Source organism: Microcaecilia unicolor, chromosome 3 (genome assembly GCF_901765095.1).
Source record: "Microcaecilia unicolor chromosome 3, aMicUni1.1, whole genome shotgun sequence".
NCBI classification, from domain to species: domain Eukaryota; kingdom Metazoa; phylum Chordata; class Amphibia; order Gymnophiona; family Siphonopidae; genus Microcaecilia; species Microcaecilia unicolor.
The window spans coordinates 513,531,951-513,551,100 of record NC_044033.1 but is presented as its reverse complement, the minus strand read 5'-3'; the positions used below and the strand labels follow the sequence as shown (position 1 = coordinate 513,551,100).

The window sequence follows — 19,150 nt, the reverse complement described above, 5'->3', positions numbered from 1 at the left end:
AGAAAGCTGATATACTTTGAACCCCAAAACATGCACAGTACTTGCAACAGGAAATCACAGTGGGGATAACTTTATAAAGGATTATCTGCAGGTTAACCATGTTGTATGTATGTAGCAGGACTTCTTATGAAATTACTACACAGATTATCCCTCGGATTCTATATAGCAGTGGTGTAGCTACTTAGGGCCACGGGGGCCTGGGCCCCCGTAGATTTGGCCCTGGACCACTCTGCCGACGACCCTCTTGACCCCCCTCCCACCGCCGAGCCTCCCCCCCACCACCACCGTCGCCGTGGGCTACCTTTGCTGGCGGGGGACCCCAAACCCCGCCAGTCGAGGTCCTCTTCTTCTGGCGCAAGGCTTCGTTCTGTTTCTGAGTCTGACGTCCTGCACGTCCTGCATGTTGTACGTGCAGGACGTCAGACTCACAGAAATAGAACGAAGCCTTGCAGATCAGCCAGCGGCCGCATTGCTGGCTGATCTGCAATGCTTCGTTCTGTTTCTATGAGTCTGACGTCCTGCACGTATAACGTGCAGGACGTCAGACTCACAGAAACAGAACGAAGCCTTGTGTGTCAGGTTTTCAAGGCAGAAACTAGGTTTGTGAGCCCTTGGGACACTGCCAAGGAGTGGCAGTGGCAGGCAAAACCACCCCACACCACAGACTAGGCAGAACTCTGACAGAAACAGCTAGACTTCACCTGCACTTGACCACCCTTCCCCAGGAGTTGAGCCCCTGGGTGCAGGTGGCCGGCAGGACTTACCGGACAGGGCAGGAACTGGATACCAACTAGGCTGAACAGAGACTGAGGGTCAGAGGGGACAGGAATATAAGTGGGCAGCAAGGTAGAAAACTTGGCTAGGACTCACAGACAGACAATACTACACAAAGCAGGAGAAGGACAAGCTAAAGGACAGGAACTGAAAGCTGACAAGCAGCCACTGAAACAGGGTACAAACACTGACAGAAAAGAGTCAGGACTGAAAACTGCCACACAGACACTAAGAAAGAGACACAGACAAAAAGAAACTAGACCAGGAATACAGACCAGAAACAAGACTAGGAAATAAGCAATAAACCTAATCTAAACTACACACAGACTAACTAGAACCGGACAAGAAACTCAAACAAGAAACCAGACTAGGCAGAAGTGCAATAAAGCACCAACAAACCAGGGACCTTAGACCAGGGGTAGGCAATTCAGGTCCTCAAGAGCCGCAGGCAGGTCAGGTTTTCAGGATATCCACAATGAATATGCAGGAGATAGACTTGCATACCATGGAGGCAGTGCTTGCAAATCTATCTCCTGCATATTCATTGTGGATATCCTGAAAACCTGACCTGCCTGTGGCTCTCGAGGACCGGAGTTGCCTACCCCTGCCTTAGACGATGCAAAGGCAAACACAGAAGTTTCCAGGTGATTAATAAAGCCCATCAGCTGCTGAAGTTCAGATGCAGGAATCACAAGGCAGCTACGGGTGCTGTTCAGGCACAAACAAGAGAAGCAAGTCTGGCAGCCCGGAAGATCCGGACCGGACTGGGATGAAGTCTGGAATGCGTGACAGTTCATAGCAGCCTCCGGTTCTGGCCACCAGAGGGCGAGGCGAGCACAGACAAGGAAACAGTCACCATCGTGACAGTGCCGGAAGAAGAGGACCTTGGCTGGCGGGGGTTGGGGTCCCCCGCCAGCAAAGGTAGGTGACGGCGGCAGCGGGGGAGGGTTGACGGCGGGAGGGAGGGTCGAGAGGATCATTGGTAGGGGGGGTCAAAGTTGGTGGCGGCGGCAGGGGGGGTCGGCAATGGCAGGGGGGTCGGTGGTGCCGGGGGGGCTAAAATGTGCCCCCTCACCTTGGGCTCTGGACCCCCCTCCCGCCGAAGTGTGGCTATGCCCCTGCTATATAGTGTGCCTAAAGATCGGCACCAAAATTGGTGTGGATTCTATAACAATGCGTGTAATTTAACAAGCTTAACAGGCTAGTGAGCACTGATACCAGCACTTAACAAGCGATAATGAGCACTAATTGGCACTGATTAGAATTTAGGCGCACAAGTCTCTAAGCATATTCTGTAACGATGTGTGCCGAACTTCTAACGCACGCAGGCAAAAAGGGGCATGGTTATGGGCGAGGAAATGGGCATTTCACAGGCGTTCCAAAATTTATGTGCCTAGTTATAGAATATGGGCCTAGCTAAATCTATGCGCAGGGATTTACACCAAGTTTTCGTTGGTGTAAATGGATGAATGTAGATTTTAGGCGCTGAAAAATCAACTAAGCATATTCTATAATTGGTGCCTAAATCAAGGTGGAGAGTCATAGAAAATAACTGAACTTTATTGAACAAGTATAACTCTGCAAAAGTGGTCATAGGAATCTTCAACACAGTTAATCTTATGAAGTCACAAGAGCAGTTAGTCTTTCTTTACTGGGTTATGCACTTATACACAACCCCTTCGCCTGACCTGCAACCAGTTGGCATTCATAATCAACTCCTCCGTTGCATCAACATTGCCAACGGAGAACTGGACTTCAGCACTCACTGTCCAAGCCCTTCAGAGGTTCACCTTGAAAGGAATCACCAGCCGCGGACAGATAGCGTCCTACCTCTAAGCCTGGGTTGTGGCGAGACTCCCCAATCTCCAGCCTGCAGGTCGGCTTCTGTTCACGGCTCAGGAGATTAATAGTAAAAGCTTTAATCCTGCTCCTCATTCAAGGCTCTCATCAGGTACCCCTCTTTACTTCCAACAGGTCACTTGGTGGGACTTCTGGTGTTCTAGAATACAGGCAACCAAGGACAAGTTTACACAGCACTGCCCTCCCTTAAATAGCAAACGCATCAGCTACACCCCACACGAATCAGGACGTCCTCCAGTGTATGATGGACTCATGATGCTCTCAATGCTGGATTTCTTCCACATGGGGCCTAAATATAACAGTGGATTGCACATTTATTATCAGGAAAGAGTGTGCACTCTATACACATCAAACACAAAGGACATATAATAAAAAACCAGCAAGGTGACCACAACCGTTGTATAACGATCAACCAAACAACTCACAACTCTGAATGCTTGAGGGGAAGACAGAACAGGGCAGGCAACGAGGCGGCGCCGGAGACCGGCGCTGGACAAAGCTTCAGCTGGCAGGGGTTGGGGACCCCCGCCAGCAAAACCAGGGGCCCAGAGGAAATTTGGAAGGGCCCAGGCCTCCGTAGCCCCATGTACCTTCGCCACTGGATGATCAGCAATGATTTGGTCAGATCATTACTGTACTTGATAGACTTAGGGTGAGGCAGGTGCCCTTGAAAAGCAGCAAATAAAGAAGAAGGATTGTAAAGGAACATCACTGGATTAGAGTGACTCGAAGACAGGTGGATTTCGAGATGCCTGTGCCTGAACTAGTTAAAGAGTGAGATGAGACATAAGTACGTAAGTATTGCCACACTGGGACACGTCCAAAGGTCCATCAAGCCCAGCATCCTGTTTCCAACAGTGGCCAATCCAGGTCACAAGTACCTGGCAGAAACCCAAACAATAGCAACATTCCATGTAGAACCCCAAAGAGTAGCAAGATTCTAGAATTCTAAAGAATAACAAGATTCCATGCAGAATTTCAAAGTGTATAGCAACATTCCATTTAGAACCCTAAAGAGTAGCAAGATTCCATTCAGAATCCTAAGTTACATAAGTGTTGCCATACTGGGACAGACCGAAGGTCCATCGAGCCCAGCATCCTGTTTCCAACAGTGGCCAATCCAGGTCACAAATACCTGGCAAGATCCTGAAAAAGTTCAATATATTTTATGCTGCTTATCCCAGAAATAAGCAGTAGATTTTCCCAAGTCAATTTAATAATGGTCTATGGACTTTTCCTTTAGGAAGTCGTCCAGACCTTTTTATTTTAAATCTTTTTTATTATTAATAACATCACTTGTACAGCTGTTCAAATAAATTCCAACAGATCACACAACTTTTCAATTGCGCTAACAGAATCATCTAAAACTAACCGCCTTTACCACGTTCTCTGGCAACAAATTCCAGAGTTTAATTACGTGTTGAGTGAAGAAACATTTTCTCCAATTTACTGCTTTGTAGCTTCATCGCATGCCCCCTAGTCCTAGTATTTTTGGAAAGAGTAAACAAACGATTCACGTCTACCCGTTCCACTCCACTCATTATTTTATAGACCTCTATCATATCTCCCCTCAGCCATCGTTTCTCCAAGCTGAAGAGCCCTAGACGCTTCAGCCTTTCCTCATAGGGAAGTCATCCCATCCCCTTTATCTCTAATTCCACTATATCTTTTTTGAGATGCGGCAAGCAAAATTGAACACAATATTCAAGGTGCGGTCGCACCATGGACCGATCACTTATGATGATGATAAAGGCACCTAAGGTTAGAAAACTCACCCTGGTATACTACCAGTTTTTGTAGAAAAGGTAAGGATGTAGAAAGTTGGAATCATCTTGGCAAGAAACTGAAGATTAGTCCATTAGAAGAGAGTGGCGAATGTGGATTAATTATTACAAGAGAATAGTTAAGAGAGGTGAAGAAATGTTATTATTCATAATTGATTACAGGCAGCCACAGCAGTACATGGGAGCTGTTTCATGTGGGCGGGTGGGCATATAAAGGTGCATGATTTTACACAGTTTTTCAAAGAGAAAATAATTCGATTAACAGGAAGTTTGCAGAGATTACATAAGAACATAAGAATAGCCATACTGGATCAGACCAATGGTCCACCTAGCCCTGTATCCTGCTTTCAACAGTGGCCAATCCAGTTCACAAGTACCTGGAAGAATCCCAAATAGTAGCAACATTCCAGGCGACCAATTCCAGGGACAAGCAGTGGCTTTGTCCATCTCAATAGCAGACTAGGACTTTTCCTCCAGGAACTTGTCCAAAATCTTTTTTTAAAAATCCAGATACACTAGTCAGCGTTACCAAATCCTTCAGCAACACATTAACTATTCGTTAACTGAAAAAATATTTCCTCTTATTCACTTGAAAAAAGTGTTACCATGTAACTTCAATGAGTGTCCCCTAGTCTTTGTACTTCTGGAAAGAGTAAAATATTTATTCATGCTTACCTATTCTACACCATGCAGGGCTTTGAAGACTTCAATCACATCCCCTCTCAGCCGTCTCTTCTCCAAGCTGAAGAGTCCTAACCTCTTAAGCCTTTTCTCATATGAGAGGAGTTCCACTTTGATTACCCTTCTTTGAACCTTTTCTAATTCTTTTTTGAGATACGGCAACCAGAATCACACAGAATTCTCAAGGTGAGGTTGCACCATGGAGCGATACAGAAGCATGATAATACTCCCTGTCTTAATTTCTATCCTTTTCTTAATAATTCCTAGCATTTTGTTTGCTTTTTTGGCTGCTGCACACAGTGCTGGTCTCAATGTATTCTCTACAACGTGTTTTTTCATCCCCTCTCTTGACCCTTGCTGGTCCTCTGTCCACGGGGGCGAAGAGGGAGTTCTAGAAGGCTCAGAATATGTCCCTTTAACATGACCTCTGTGATCTGACTCCTGGCATCTATGAACATCTGTGTACATTTGTCTTCCCACATAATGTCTTAATAGGTAGGAGTATATTATTGAGAATAATCTGCCTCTGTAGGTGTGTTAGGAGAAATAAGTGTGTAGACAAGAAACAGAGAGAGGCAAGGAAGGTAACTGATAATATAGAATTTATTCTTACCCAAGTGCAACATCAATCGGGCACGCTCATCAGTCAAAGTTTCAGGACAACCGTCCGCAATTCTGCACCTCTGGATGAAGTTGGGGATTTCTCCAAACTCCACCCATATTCACACTTCTTAAATACCCTTTTCACTCATTAAAACTGTATATTTTATTATGCAAATCTTGTTTCTTACAGTTGCTAACCGCAAGCTAGATCGGAAGCCCCCAACCCCCCCCCCCCCCCTTCTTACCATTTCCCAATATCTGCAACATACTTTGTGATAAACAATTTTTTCTAACTTCAAATGCAGGGACAGGTATCCATCTTATGAAAAGGACTCCATTTTAAATTCAATTACTTGACCTAACTTTTAGCTATTCAAGTCATTTAATCCTTCATCTAGGCTTTAAAACTTCCTTTGCTTGTTACACCAGGTCTTGGTTTGACTTGTCAACTAGGCCCTGCTTCAGCAAGTACCTAGTGTCAAGCCACCATCAGATTTTCTAGCCTGATCAGTGCTTCTTGGTAGCCCAGCCTCTATGGCTCTGCCCACCACTATTCCAGTGGAGTGGCCTCTAACTGTAACATATATTAACAAATGACATCTAGGTCTTTTTCTTGGGTGCTGACTCCTAAGGTGGACCCCAGCATCAGGTAAATATGATTTGGACTATTTTTCCCAATGTGCATCACTTTGCACTTGTCCACTTTGTATATCATCTGCCATTTGGATGCCTAGTCTTCCAGTTTCCTAAGATTTCCCTGCAACGTTTCACAGTCTGCACGTGTTTCAACAACGTTGAATAGTTTTGTATGATCTGCAAATTTAATCACCTCACTTGTTCCCATTTCCAATTCATTTATAAATATGTTGAATAACACTGGTCCCATTCCACTACTCACCAGTGATATTTTAGTCTGGAAAATAATTTTAGTGCTAGTTTTCAGTCATTTGCAAAACATGTAATTTTTATTCTAGTTCTTGTCAGCAATGATAATTTTAGTTTTCAGTTCTCTCCCCAAAACTTTAGTCCTTGTTCATTTCAGGAATCTCAGGACAAATAGTTTTAGTTCTAGCTTTCCTTTTTTTATTAAGAGCAGAAACGACGCATCAAGAACACCGCAGGCACACAGGGGTGGGCCTGGGTGGGCCAGCAAGCACGCATTCCGCAGACTGGAGCTCTGCAGTCTGCTGTATCTTCCTGACCTGCGTCGACACCATTAACTGAGCCTGTACGTGGTTGCCTGCATCAGGGTCTCAGTAGAGCTGCAGAGCAAAAAAAATATCATTTATTCAATGTCAGTAACAGGCAAACAACCCCAGTTTGTAGAAGAGGAAGCCACTGTGGAGAGCACAACACACTGAGCATTTTCATTTTACTGTAAGGAATTTTCATTAAGGGCAATTAAGAATTTTAGCTTTTATTCTATTCAGGTCTGTACATTTTTTATTCTTACTAAAAATGATCATTTTTGTTGTAGTTCTCTAGAAATAGTGACCTAAAATTTTTGATTGTATTCTTATTCCCATTAACCAGGGTTGCCGAGAGGGGGGGCAGGGGGGACAAAATTCCCCGGGCCTCCAAGGGGGGACCGGTGCCGCAGTCCTACCCGCCCTCCGTCATCGACCGTCTGCCACTGGGCCGGGCCCCCTGCATTGAAATCACAGCGCCCCTCACCTCCGTGTGAAAGCGCTGCAGGCAGCAGGGCAGCAGATCGCCTCCCTTCGGGCCTCCTTCCCTCCCTGTGTCCCGCCCTCGTCTGACGTAACTTCCGCGAGGGCGGGACACAAGGAGGGAAGGAGGACCGAAGGAAGGCGATCTGCTGCCCTGCTGCCTGCAGCGCCTTCACACGGAGGTAATACTACTACTTATCATTTCTATAGTGCTACTAGACTTTCACAGCGCTGTACACTTGAACATGAAGAGACAGTCCCAGCTCGACAGAGCTTACAATCTAATTAGGACAGACAAACAGGTGAGAGGCGCTGTGATTTCAATGCAGGGGGCCCGGCCCGGTGGCGGACGGAGGGGGCAGGTGGAGGGGGGAGCGGTGGCGGCGGCGACCTCAGGGGGGGTGGAGGGGGGAGCGGCGGTGACCTCAGGGGGGATGGAGGGGGAGCAGCAAGGGTGGGGCCCCGGGGACGGCCTTGCCCCGGGCCCGGCCCAGTCTCTCTGTGGCCCTGCCATTAACGAAAATATCTCTTCTATTCACTGTACTGTTCTAGGCAAAATATAGTGTAGCTAAATAGCCAGCTTAAACCATCCCCAAATAGAAGCTCTACCAGTAGACTCTCAATTTTTAAGCAATTTTTCTTTATTGTAGCAGTCATAATAAAGAAAGAAAATGTAATTTACAGTTCAGTTGCTTAGAAGAGAATTGTTGCCTTCTGCACATACAGTCTGTATCTAGCCACCTCAGAGGCAAGGAGATGGCCAGAACCCCAGCCCAACTGAGAGGAAAAGCTGTAACAAAGGAAATAAGAGGGAGAAACTCAGGGTAAGTAAAAGGGGAATGACTTGGGGAGATGGTTAAAAATCTTGATGGAATTACAGTAGATTAAGGAGGGTTCAGTTCTAGAACGTCTGCTGATAACAAAGCATGCTAGCAAGAATGGGCTCTCTCACAAGGCTCACAGGGGCAGAGAGGGAGGGCTGGCCCTAGCTCAGAGCGAACTGCCAATAGGAAAAGCTCACAATGAGTCAATCACAGGATACTGCAAACTATAGGAAAAGCAGTTCTAATACATAATGCTATCTATTACACAGACAATGCAGTAAATAAAAATAATACTCATATTAAATATACATCACAATATACCCTTCCTCTATGAATATGGGGACAGAACATTCACCCTTCTCCACTGAGAAAAATAGCCATTTAACTCTACCCTCTGTTTTCTATCCATTAATCAGATTGTTGCTTAACAGTGATTTAGTGTGTGTGTGTTGGGGGGGGGGGGGGGGGGGGGGGTTACTCTGGGAATGCAGATTGAGCATGAGATTAAGGATTTGCATTCCATTTTGGTTGATTCCTTGTAAGAAACGTTTATGTATGTGTCACTGCAAGAGTCTACCATGTGGGTGAGGGGCATTATTTATTAGACCGCTGCCTAGGGAGTTTATTTAAGGAGTTACCAGTTGTATTGCGACGGTTGAGGAATTTTATAAATGGGTCACTGCATGACGGTGCCTTCCCAGTAGAACCTGAATATATAGTGGTTCCCCACCGATGAAAGGATGGTCCTTAAATTGCACTCACGTTTGATCTACTAATCTGTAGTGCATAGGAGCCAACTTTTCAAAATGATTGGGGGTGCTGAATTTTTTTTTTTTTTTTTTTTTACAGGTGGTGCATTTTGATATGAGAACCGATATGAGTAGGAGACACCAATGGTGAAACAATGAACTGGTCACCGATTTCTCAGTACCTATACAGTGATCTTAAAGGACGCTTGTTGAAGTAGCAGACTGTGTGCAAGCAGTTGATAGACTATCAATATTTTAGTTTGTTCCTGTATATTTGGGACTAAATAATCAACATCTGGAACGCAGTGGCCTGGTGGAAAGCGTGGCGTGAATCACTGCGTTGGACAGACTGGGTAGTGGTTCTCTGTCAACTGTGTAAAATTGGTGCAACATGTAAATTAATTTAACAAGTGTTATATATTGTACGATTGTAATGCAATTTCGTGTAGTTTATATTACTAGGTACAGGGTGAGAGCGGTGAGTGGATGAAGTGAATGAGAGTTTTTAGGTAGTTGATAGTGAGGGGCATAATCGAACGAAAATGTCTATCTCCATGGGCGTTTATCTCCGAGAACGGGTCCGTGAAGGGGCGGACCGAACCGTATTTTCGAAAAAAAATAGACGTCCATGTTTTATTCGACAATTTGTGAGCTGGGCGTTTTTGTTTTTCAGCGATAATGGGAAATGAAAGCGCCCGGCTCAAAAACGAATAAATCCAAGGCATTTGTTCGTGGGAGGGGCCAGGAGTCGTAGTGAACTGGTCCCCCTCACATGCCAGGACACCAACCGGGCACCCTAGGGTGCACTTTTACAAAAACAAAAAAAAAGGTAAAAGAGCTCCCAGGTGCATAGCACCCTTCCCTTGTGTGTTGAGCCCCCCAAATCCCCCTCAAAACCCACTGCCCATAAGTCTACACCATTACTATAGCCCTAAGGGGTGAAGGGGGGCACCTACATTTGGGTACAGTGGGTTTGGGGGGGGTTGGACGACTAAGCATTAAGCAGCACAATTGTAACAGGTAGGGGGGATGGGCCTGGGTCCACCTGCCTGAAGTCCACTGCACCCCCTAACAACTGCTCCAGGGACCTGCATACTGCTGCCAGGGAGGTGGGTATGACATTTGATGGTGAAAATAAAAAGTTGTGAAACATAATTTTTTGTGGTGGGAGGGGGTTAGTGACCACTGGGGGAGTCAGGGGAGGTCATCCCCGATTCCCTCCGGTGGTAATCTGGTCATTTAGGGCACTTTTTGGGGCCTTATTCATGAAAAAACAGGGTCCGGGAAAAGTGCCCTAAATTCTAGCTACAAACGCATACTTTTTTTTCCATTATCGGCGAAAGGCGCCCATCTCTGTTCGGGTGATAACCATGCCCCAGTCCCGCCTTCACCACGCCCCCGTCAACTTTGTACGCTTCCGCGATGGAGTGCAGTTGAAAACGTCCAAGTTCGGCTTTCGATTATACCGCGTTATTCGTTTTTGTGAGATAAACATCCATCTCCCGATTTAGGTCGGAACTTGGGCGTTTTTCTCGTTCGATTATAAGCAGGAGTGTCAGCTGTTGTAGGATGACACCAAAGTATAACGAATACAAGTTTTTTTTTATATCTAAATTACACTGGAGTCTTTTCGTGATAGGTTTTAAATTTGACTCTGGGAGTAGAGGATTGTCCAGTAATTAGTAGCATTCATAAGTACATAAGTACATAAGTAGTGCCATACTGGGAAAGACCAAAGGTCCATCTAGCCCAGCATCCTGTCACCGACAGTGGCCAATCCAGGTCAAGGGCACCTGGCACGCTCCCCAAACGTAAAAACATTCCAGACAAGTTATACCTAAAAATGCGGAATTTTTCCAAGTCCATTTAATAGCGGTCTATGGACTTGTCCTTTAGGAATCTATCTAACCCCTTTTTAAACTCCGTCAAGCTAACCGCCCGTACCACGTTCTCCGGCAACGAATTCCAGAGTCTAATTACACGTTGGGTGAAGAAAAATTTTCTCCGATTCGTTTTAAATTTACCACACTGTAGCTTCAACCCATGCCCTCTAGTCCTAGTATTTTTGGATAGCGTGAACAGTCGCTTCACATCCACCCGATCCATTCCACTCATTATTTTATACACTTCTATCATATCTCCCCTCAGCCGTCTCTTCTCCAAGCTGAAAAGCCCTAGCCTTCTCAGCCTCTCTTCATAGGAAAGTCGTCCCATCCCCACTATCATTTTCGTCGCCCTTCGCTGTACCTTTTCCAATTCTACTATATCTTTTTTGAGATACGGAGACCAGTACTGAACACATATACCTATTATAATATTGCTTTAATAATGGAATTGTAAGCAATGTTTGCTCTGTGGAATACCCAGTAATAGCGGTTTCCCCGCGTTATCTAAATTTTATTTTCTATACTCTGTTCAATATTATGATTTCATTTCTCTGTATTTAGTGTATTTTATGTAAACATCAATAGTTTCCAGGTATTGTATTTGTCCGGTCTGGCTGAATGTTCAGTTTATTGTGTATCCTATCATGTTTCTCCCCAAACAGCACTCTGAGAAGGAGCAAGGGGTAAAGGAGCCATCATTGGTAGCAGAGAGAGGCTGAGACACTGCTGAGAGGATTAGTGATGGACCTGCGACATTGCTAAGAGGATTAGTGACGCACATTATGGTATAACGGTGTTACAAAAATAGTGGGTGGAAGTTGAAAATGTTTTTTTATTTATTTTTATTCATTCTAGCTGATGAATAGTTTTTCTGTCTACAAATACCAGTAGCTATGTAATAATGGCTAAAAGGTTCTTCCTGCAGTGAATAATAATTGACCTACCAACCAGAAACGCATCCGAATTAACACTCAGCCTCTCTCTGCTACCAATGATGGCTCCTTTACCTTTGCTCCTTCTCAGAGTGCTGTCTGGGGAGAAACATGATAGGATACACAATAAACTGAACATGTATACCTTGGAGGAAAGGAGAAACGGGTGATACGATACAGACGTTCAAATATTTGAAAGGTATTAATCCGCAAACGAATCTGTTCTGGAGACGGGAAGGCGGTAGAACTAGAGGACATGAAATGAGATTGAAGGGGGGCAGACTCAAGAAAAATGTCAGGAAGTATTTTTTCACGGAGAGAGTGGTGGATGCTTGGAATGCCCTCCCGCGGGAGGTGGTGGAGATGAAAACGGTAACGGAATTCAAAAATGCGTGGGATAAACATAAAGGAATCCTGTTCAGAAGGAATGGATTCTCAGAAGCTTAGAGGAGATTGAGTGGCAGTACCGGTGGTTGGGAGACGGGGCTAGTACTGGGCAGACTTCTGCGGTCTGTGCCCTGAAAATGGTAAGTAGCGCATATGAGTTTATCTTGTTGGGCAGACTAGATGGACCAAAGAGGTCTTTTTCTGCCGTCACCTACTAACTCTACACTACCCAAGCTGTAAAGGACTTAAATACAAATCTACCTACGCATCCAGCTTTTCCTACATAAGCACACAATTGTGGAACGCACTACCAAAAGCTTTGAAAACGACGTACGACCACCTACACTTCCGGAAAATACTAAAAACCACCCTGTTTAAAAAGGCATACCCCACCGATCCAACTTAAATGCCTGATTTCGGCTACACAAGAAGATTAAAGCACATAATGGACATAACACAACTCTTCCGCTCTACGATTCCTAATGTGGCTTCTGCCACATGAACTTTATCTTACCAGAAAATCACATTGTATTTGTTTACACCGGAGTCGGCAAACGCCTCTCCGGTACTATGTAAGCCACATTGAGCCTACAAATAGGTGGGAAAATGTGGGATACAAATGTAACAAATAAATAAATAAATTATCCTTCATAAGTTTTACGATAGAAGAAAATGTGCAGGGTCAAGGAGTGGAACCATCTGTATTGAAGTCAGGGGCATAGCCAGACTTCGGCGGGAGGGGGGTACAGAGCCTGAGGTGAGGGGGCACATTTTAGCCCCCCCCCCCCAGCGCCGCCGATCCCCCCGCCACCGCCGATCTCCCCCGCCATTGCCGCCACCAACTTTGACGACCCCTGCCGATGACCCTCTCGACCCCCCTCCCACCACCAACCCTCCCATGCCGTCGCCTACCTTTGCTGGTGGGGGACCCCAATCCGCCAGCCGAGGAGGTCCTCTTCTTCCCGCGAAGGCTTGTTCTGTTTCTATGAGTCTGACATCCGTTGCTGGCTGATCTGCAAGGCTTCGTTCTGTTTCTGTGAGTCTGACGTCCTGCATGTACAACGTGATCAGATGACATGTTAGTCAAGCAGTGGGTGCAGAATTTAGATATATTTTATGTATTTATTTGTTACATTTGTATCCCATATTTTCCCACCTATTTGTAGGCTCAACGTGGCTTACATAGTACCGGAGAGGCGTTTGCAGACTCCGGTGTGAACAAATACAAAGTGATGTTATGGTAAGATAAAGCTCATGTAGCATAGCCACATTAGGAATCGTACAGCGGAAGGGTTGGGTTATGTCCATTACGTACTTTGGTTTTGATGTGTTGCAGAGATTAGGCATTTAAGGATGTTTTCTGGGACGTGTTCATACCGGAAATGTCATATCATCTTATATGGTGCTTATTATTGTTCGGGTTTTGAATTCATACAAGATACAGATCATATATGTTTTGCAGCTTGTACGTTATTTATATAGAGAGATGTGCACATGCATATATGTACATGTATATTTGCACATATATACATATTTTTCTTGCTGTTTTCTAATGTGCATCTGTCATCACGTAACGTGAGCCCTTTTAAATGCGAGTTGACATTAAGCCTCACCCTCCTGAGCCGTTTTGTCGGCGTTTGTTGCCGGACACGCCTTAGGTAAGATCACTTTTGCATTTTAGTTCTGTTATATTTTGTGCTGTTGAGATTCACACACTGAATTAAAATATATTTTTCAGTTTTTATTTTTATTTTTTTGTTTTTATTTTAGTGCGTGCGACATTCACTATCCCCGGAAGCAGGTCATTCGACCGAAACACCTTGTTCTATATGTGTTTTAGCGTCGGGCAGTGGAACGATTTGATCAGCGCTGAGTCTGCTAATGCAGGATATGTTGTAAGTTTGCTGTGAGAATATTCTCTTCTATTTTTGTATCAGTTTTCAGTTTCATTAATAAAGTATGGACAGTAGTTTTTTTTGGAGGTTTTGGTCCTGGTTGGCAAGTGATTGATGTTTACGCAGTAGGCTCAAGGGTTTGGAATAGCTGAGGGCTACAGGAGACCTAATAGCCTGGCCACTGATATAAATCTGATGCACCCGGTTCCTTTTTTCCTCCTTTTACTTTATTTTTATTTTTCTTTTCTCAACATCACAACTTCTTTTGTTCTCTTTTCATTTACGATTCTTTGTGAGGAACATTAGTTAGAATTCCTTATTGAACATTTGTTTCCCTCTCTCTCTCTTTTTTTTCAGATAAGTATTTTATTAACCCAAAAGGCTGAACAGTTTTCCTTTTAGAAGAATGCATTTGGTCTCTTGGTGGTGAAACGTGGTTTATGCTGACGGCGCAAAACTCTGTGTGGCAGAGGGAACGTAATTTTGGAGTCATGAAACTGTTTGACTGCAGGTCTACGGCACTTGCTATCTGCTCATCTTTCATAATCTGGATAGAGTGGGCCCGGGCACGATGACGAGCACCCATATCGCGACAGCACTGTGTCACAGCGCCAGCAGTAGTCAGGTCTCGGTATTCCCTGTACATATTGTGGGTTCCACTGCGAGAATCAGATCCCAAAGTTCTTCACCCTCAGCGGAGATTTCTCAAAAACCTGTCCACAGTATATGATCTCTCCTGAAGACTTCTTCAGCTTCTTGAGTTGAGAAACAAAGTACCAGAAACCAGGGGCGTAGCCAGACAGCAGATTTTGGGTGGGCCTAGGCAAGAAGTGGGTGGGCATCAAATGTTCTCTCCCCCACCCCCACATCAAAAAAATATCACAGCTGGTGGGAAAATGCTTCTCTCCAGTCTCCACCTTGGTAGTCTGCAGCAGGCACGCGCTGCAAACTGAGTATGCGAAGGTGCCAGTATTGTGGAGAGCAGCATTTTCATGACCATGTGCTACTGTTGGATGGGCCTGAGCCCTAAGTGGGTGGGCCCTGGCCCACCCAGGCCCACCTGTGGCTATGCCACTGCCAGAAATGGGACTTGGCAACCACATGCTTAGGTACAAAGATTCGCATTGTTTCCCTCTCTTTTTAATAGATGACACTTATGGAACAATGCATCACTGCCCAGAATCTCAGCATCTTAAGGGACCTTAACCTTCATTTAGATGATCCGTCATCTCTAGCGGTCCAAGATTTCGCTAAACTTTTAGATGAACTAGATCTTGTACAATGTGTGCAGGGCCCAACAAACCTCGGAGGGCACACCTTGGACAATATACGCGCTAATACAAAGCAACTCTTCCCCTCCAATCGTGCCTCAGGTTTTTCCGCTTGCCTTATAACTTTTTCCTACGCCACTTGTACTATCTCAACGCACTCTTATGCCAAACCCATGGTAACACAGGATCTCCCGTGGGTCACCGCCACATCTCTCCTTGCTTCCTCTGTCCACCTTCTTTCCCCTCCCGCTAGTGGAAAGACTTAAAACATGGACAGATTCCCTAGGCACAGGTCTAGACCATCTAGCCCGGTAACTTCCAAACTCCCCTTGGTCACTGTAACTCGCAGAGAACCTTGGCTCATCTCGAACCTCCTTAGCCATCGTGGTCAACTGTGTCAAGCTGAGCACCAATGGTGCCAATACCGTAAGCCTGTCTCCTTGGACGCATACAGACTAATTGCTACATCGTAGGAGACAGCATTACTCACTGTAAAATGAGATTATTATTCTACTACTACTTAACATTTCTAAAGCGCTACTAGGGTTACGCAGCGCTGTACAATTTTAAACGAGGAAGGACAGTCCCTGCTCAAAAGAGCTTACAATCTAAAGGACAAGTATGCAGTCAATCAAATGGGGCAGTGTAGGTTTCATGAATAGAGGTAAGTGGTTAGGTGCCGAAAGCTACAGTGAAGAGGTGGGCTTTGAGTAAGGATTTGAAGATGGGCAGGGAGGGCGCATGGCGTATGGGCTCGGGAAGTTTATTCCAAGCATAGGGTGAGGCGAACACGGCCACACTTTACAGTGTACTTGCCTCCCTCACTGCGAACCCGGAAGCCAGAACGCCTCTATTCCCTGTGTCTCAGACCTTGCACCTTATTTTGAGGGTAAGATCATTGATTTGCAGCACAGTCAGACTTCTAACACCACTTCACCATCCCCTCCATTCCTTCAGCACTCAAACTCACAATCTGAAGCATTTTCATCTTTCTCTCTCCCGTTTCAATCACAACTGACAAAAGTACTTCAACTGTTAAACCCTAACACAACTAGCTTAGATCCCATTCCTGCAAAAATGATCAAATCCTATGCTGCCTTTTTTATTCCATTCCTACATTCCATGGTTATTTCATCTTTAACAGATAGATATGTTTCTCTGGAGTGGAAAACGACATCCATGCAATCAAAATGAAAAGATACATTGAAACCTGTTAACCACTTCGAAAACTACCATCCGATCACTAATCTATCATTTAGCGCCAAGTTAGTTAATTCAGTAGTTACATAAGTACATAAGTCGCAGTGGTGCAGTAAAAGCGGCATACTCGACTCGGCTCACCTCCAGCCTTCCCTTCCCTTTCCTCTGTGTCCCGCCCTCACGAAAAGAGGAAATTATGTCAGAGGAGGGCGGGACACTGAAAGGGAAGGGAAGGCTGGAGGCAAGCCGAGCCTGCTGCGCAGCTGTGACGAGGTAAAATAAAAAAGTTTTAAAGGCAGGGCGGTAGGAAGGAAAGGAGGGCAGTTGTGGGAGAAGAGGGCGGGCAGGTGAGGATCATGAAGACCTCTCCTGGCAGCGGAAAGCATGGCTTCTGGTGCCGTCCAGAGGTCTGTGCCCCCCTGCTATGCTTACCGCGCTTACCGGGTTGCGCCAGCCCTGATGAACCAAACTCAGCAAATTAAGGTTCTCTCAAAAAGACAGACTTAGGGGTCCTTTTGCAAACGCGCGCTGAAAAATGGCTTGTGGTAGTGTAGATGCGGGTTTTGGGTGCGCGCAGATCCATTTTTTAGCGCGCCTGTAATAAAAGGCCTTTTATTTTTTTTGCCGAAAGTGGACGTGCGGCAAAATCAAAATTGCCACGCATCCATTTTGGGTCTGAGACCTTACCGTCAACCTTTGACCTAGCGGTAAAGAATCTGGGTGGTAATGACCTACACGCATCAAATGCCACTTGGCGCGCATCCATTATGCACGCCAGAAAATAAAACATATTATGCAGACCCACGCCAAAATTGAAATTATCGCAAGGGCCACGCGGTAACCGGGCACACGCTCGGTGCATGTAGGCGCCTAGGCGGCTTAATAAAAAGGCCCCTTAGTGTTATAACTAATCAAAGCCATCTCTGAGTATCCAGGTACCTCTGGAGCAAAACTTTAAAGCTAAAACCATATTGGAAAAGATTTGCCTATCTCTACCTCTTATATGACCTGGGGAATTTGGGGAGGGGAGGGGGTTCAATAGTGGGAAGGAGAAGCAAATCAGTGCAACTTTTGGGGCATGCAGGTAACATGGCCTTGCTTTCTCCCTACGCCCCCCATCGGGTACTCTGTTCTGTAGATAAATCTCTCTTATCCGTCCCCTTCTCCTCTACTGCTAATTCTAGACTCCGTTCCTTTTGTCTTGCTGCACCTCACGCCTGGAATAGACTTCCCGAGCCTGTACGTGTAGCCCCGTCCTTGGCCGTTTTCAAGTCCAAACTTAAAGCCCACCTCTTTACCACTGCTTTTGACTCCTAACCACCACTCACTTGCCCTGTCCTTTATCCTCACCTCTTTATTCCCTTACCCTTAATTGTTCTGTCTGTTTGCCTATCTTATCTAGATTGTAAGCTGTTTGAGCAGGGACTGTCTTTTTGTGTCTGGTGTACAGCGCTATAGAAATGATCAATAGTAGTAGTAGTAAGCCAAAACGGGAGCTTCAAGTAGTATTGAGTCAATGCAAGCACTAAATTGCAGGATATGAAAAATAGCCAAGGGGCCCTTTTACTAAGCTGCGTAGGCACCTACGCGCGTGCAACGCGTATCAATTTTGAGTTACTGCCCGTCTACCGCGTGACCCTTACAGTAATTTCATTTATGACGCACGTCTGCTATGTGCACCTGAAAATATTTTTATTTTCTGGCGTGCAGGCAGTAATCGGGTGGTAATCGCCATTTTACGCGTGTAGACCATTACCACCCGGTTAGCAAGTGAGACCTTACTGCTACGTCAATGGCCGGCGGTAAGGTCTCAGACCCAAAATGGCCGCGCGGCAATTTTCATTTTGTCGCATGTCCATTTTTGGCAAAAATGTTAAAAAGGCATTTTTTACAGGTGCGCTGAAAAATGATTCTGCATGCACCCAAAGCACACGTCTACACTACCGCGGGCCATTTTTCAGCGTACCTTAGTAAGAGGGCCCCCAAGTGCAGTAGCTCAAGCCTGATTATAAAGTGAGTAAGACTCTGAGAAGAAAAGTTGGCGAATGCAGGCAATTTTACTAAATTAAGAGAGGACATTTTGTTACCTGAATGATAACTGAGAAAGACAGCTCAGATTGAAATCAAAGATCCAGATAGATAGCACAGAAGGAACCAAGAAATGAGACTGGAAGCACTTACGCATTTGAAACATTAAGATAAAAGGTGATGCAGCAAAAAGGCTGATAGGGAACATTGTGAAATATGAAACCAAAACTGTCCCTCTATTTTCAGTGTCTTGCTAAGGGAACATCACTTCAGACAGAGCAGCACCAAGTAAGGGATTTTTCTTTTCTGAAGTTTAATGTTGTCTACCTGTCCCTTTACTTTTACATGAACACAGACAGACACGCTTTCCAAAAATACTAGGACTAGGGGGCATGCGATAAAACTACAGTGTAGTAAATTTAAAACAAACCGGAGAAAATGTTTCTTCACCCAACACATAATTAAACTCTGGAATCCGTTGCCGGAGAACGTGGTGAAAGCGGTTAGCTTAGCAGAGTTTAAAAAGGGGTTAGACGGTTTCCTAAAGGACAAATCCATAAACCGCTACTAAATGGACTTGGGAAAAATCCACAATTCCAGGAATAA

General features: G+C 45.2%; 1 pseudogene; it reads right to left on the bottom strand.

The window, feature by feature from the left end:
* Positions 1 to 1,095: 1,095 nt before the first annotated feature.
* Positions 1,096 to 15,170, bottom strand: LOC115465255 (annotated as a pseudogene).
* Between the last annotated feature and the right edge of the window lie 3,980 nt (positions 15,171 to 19,150).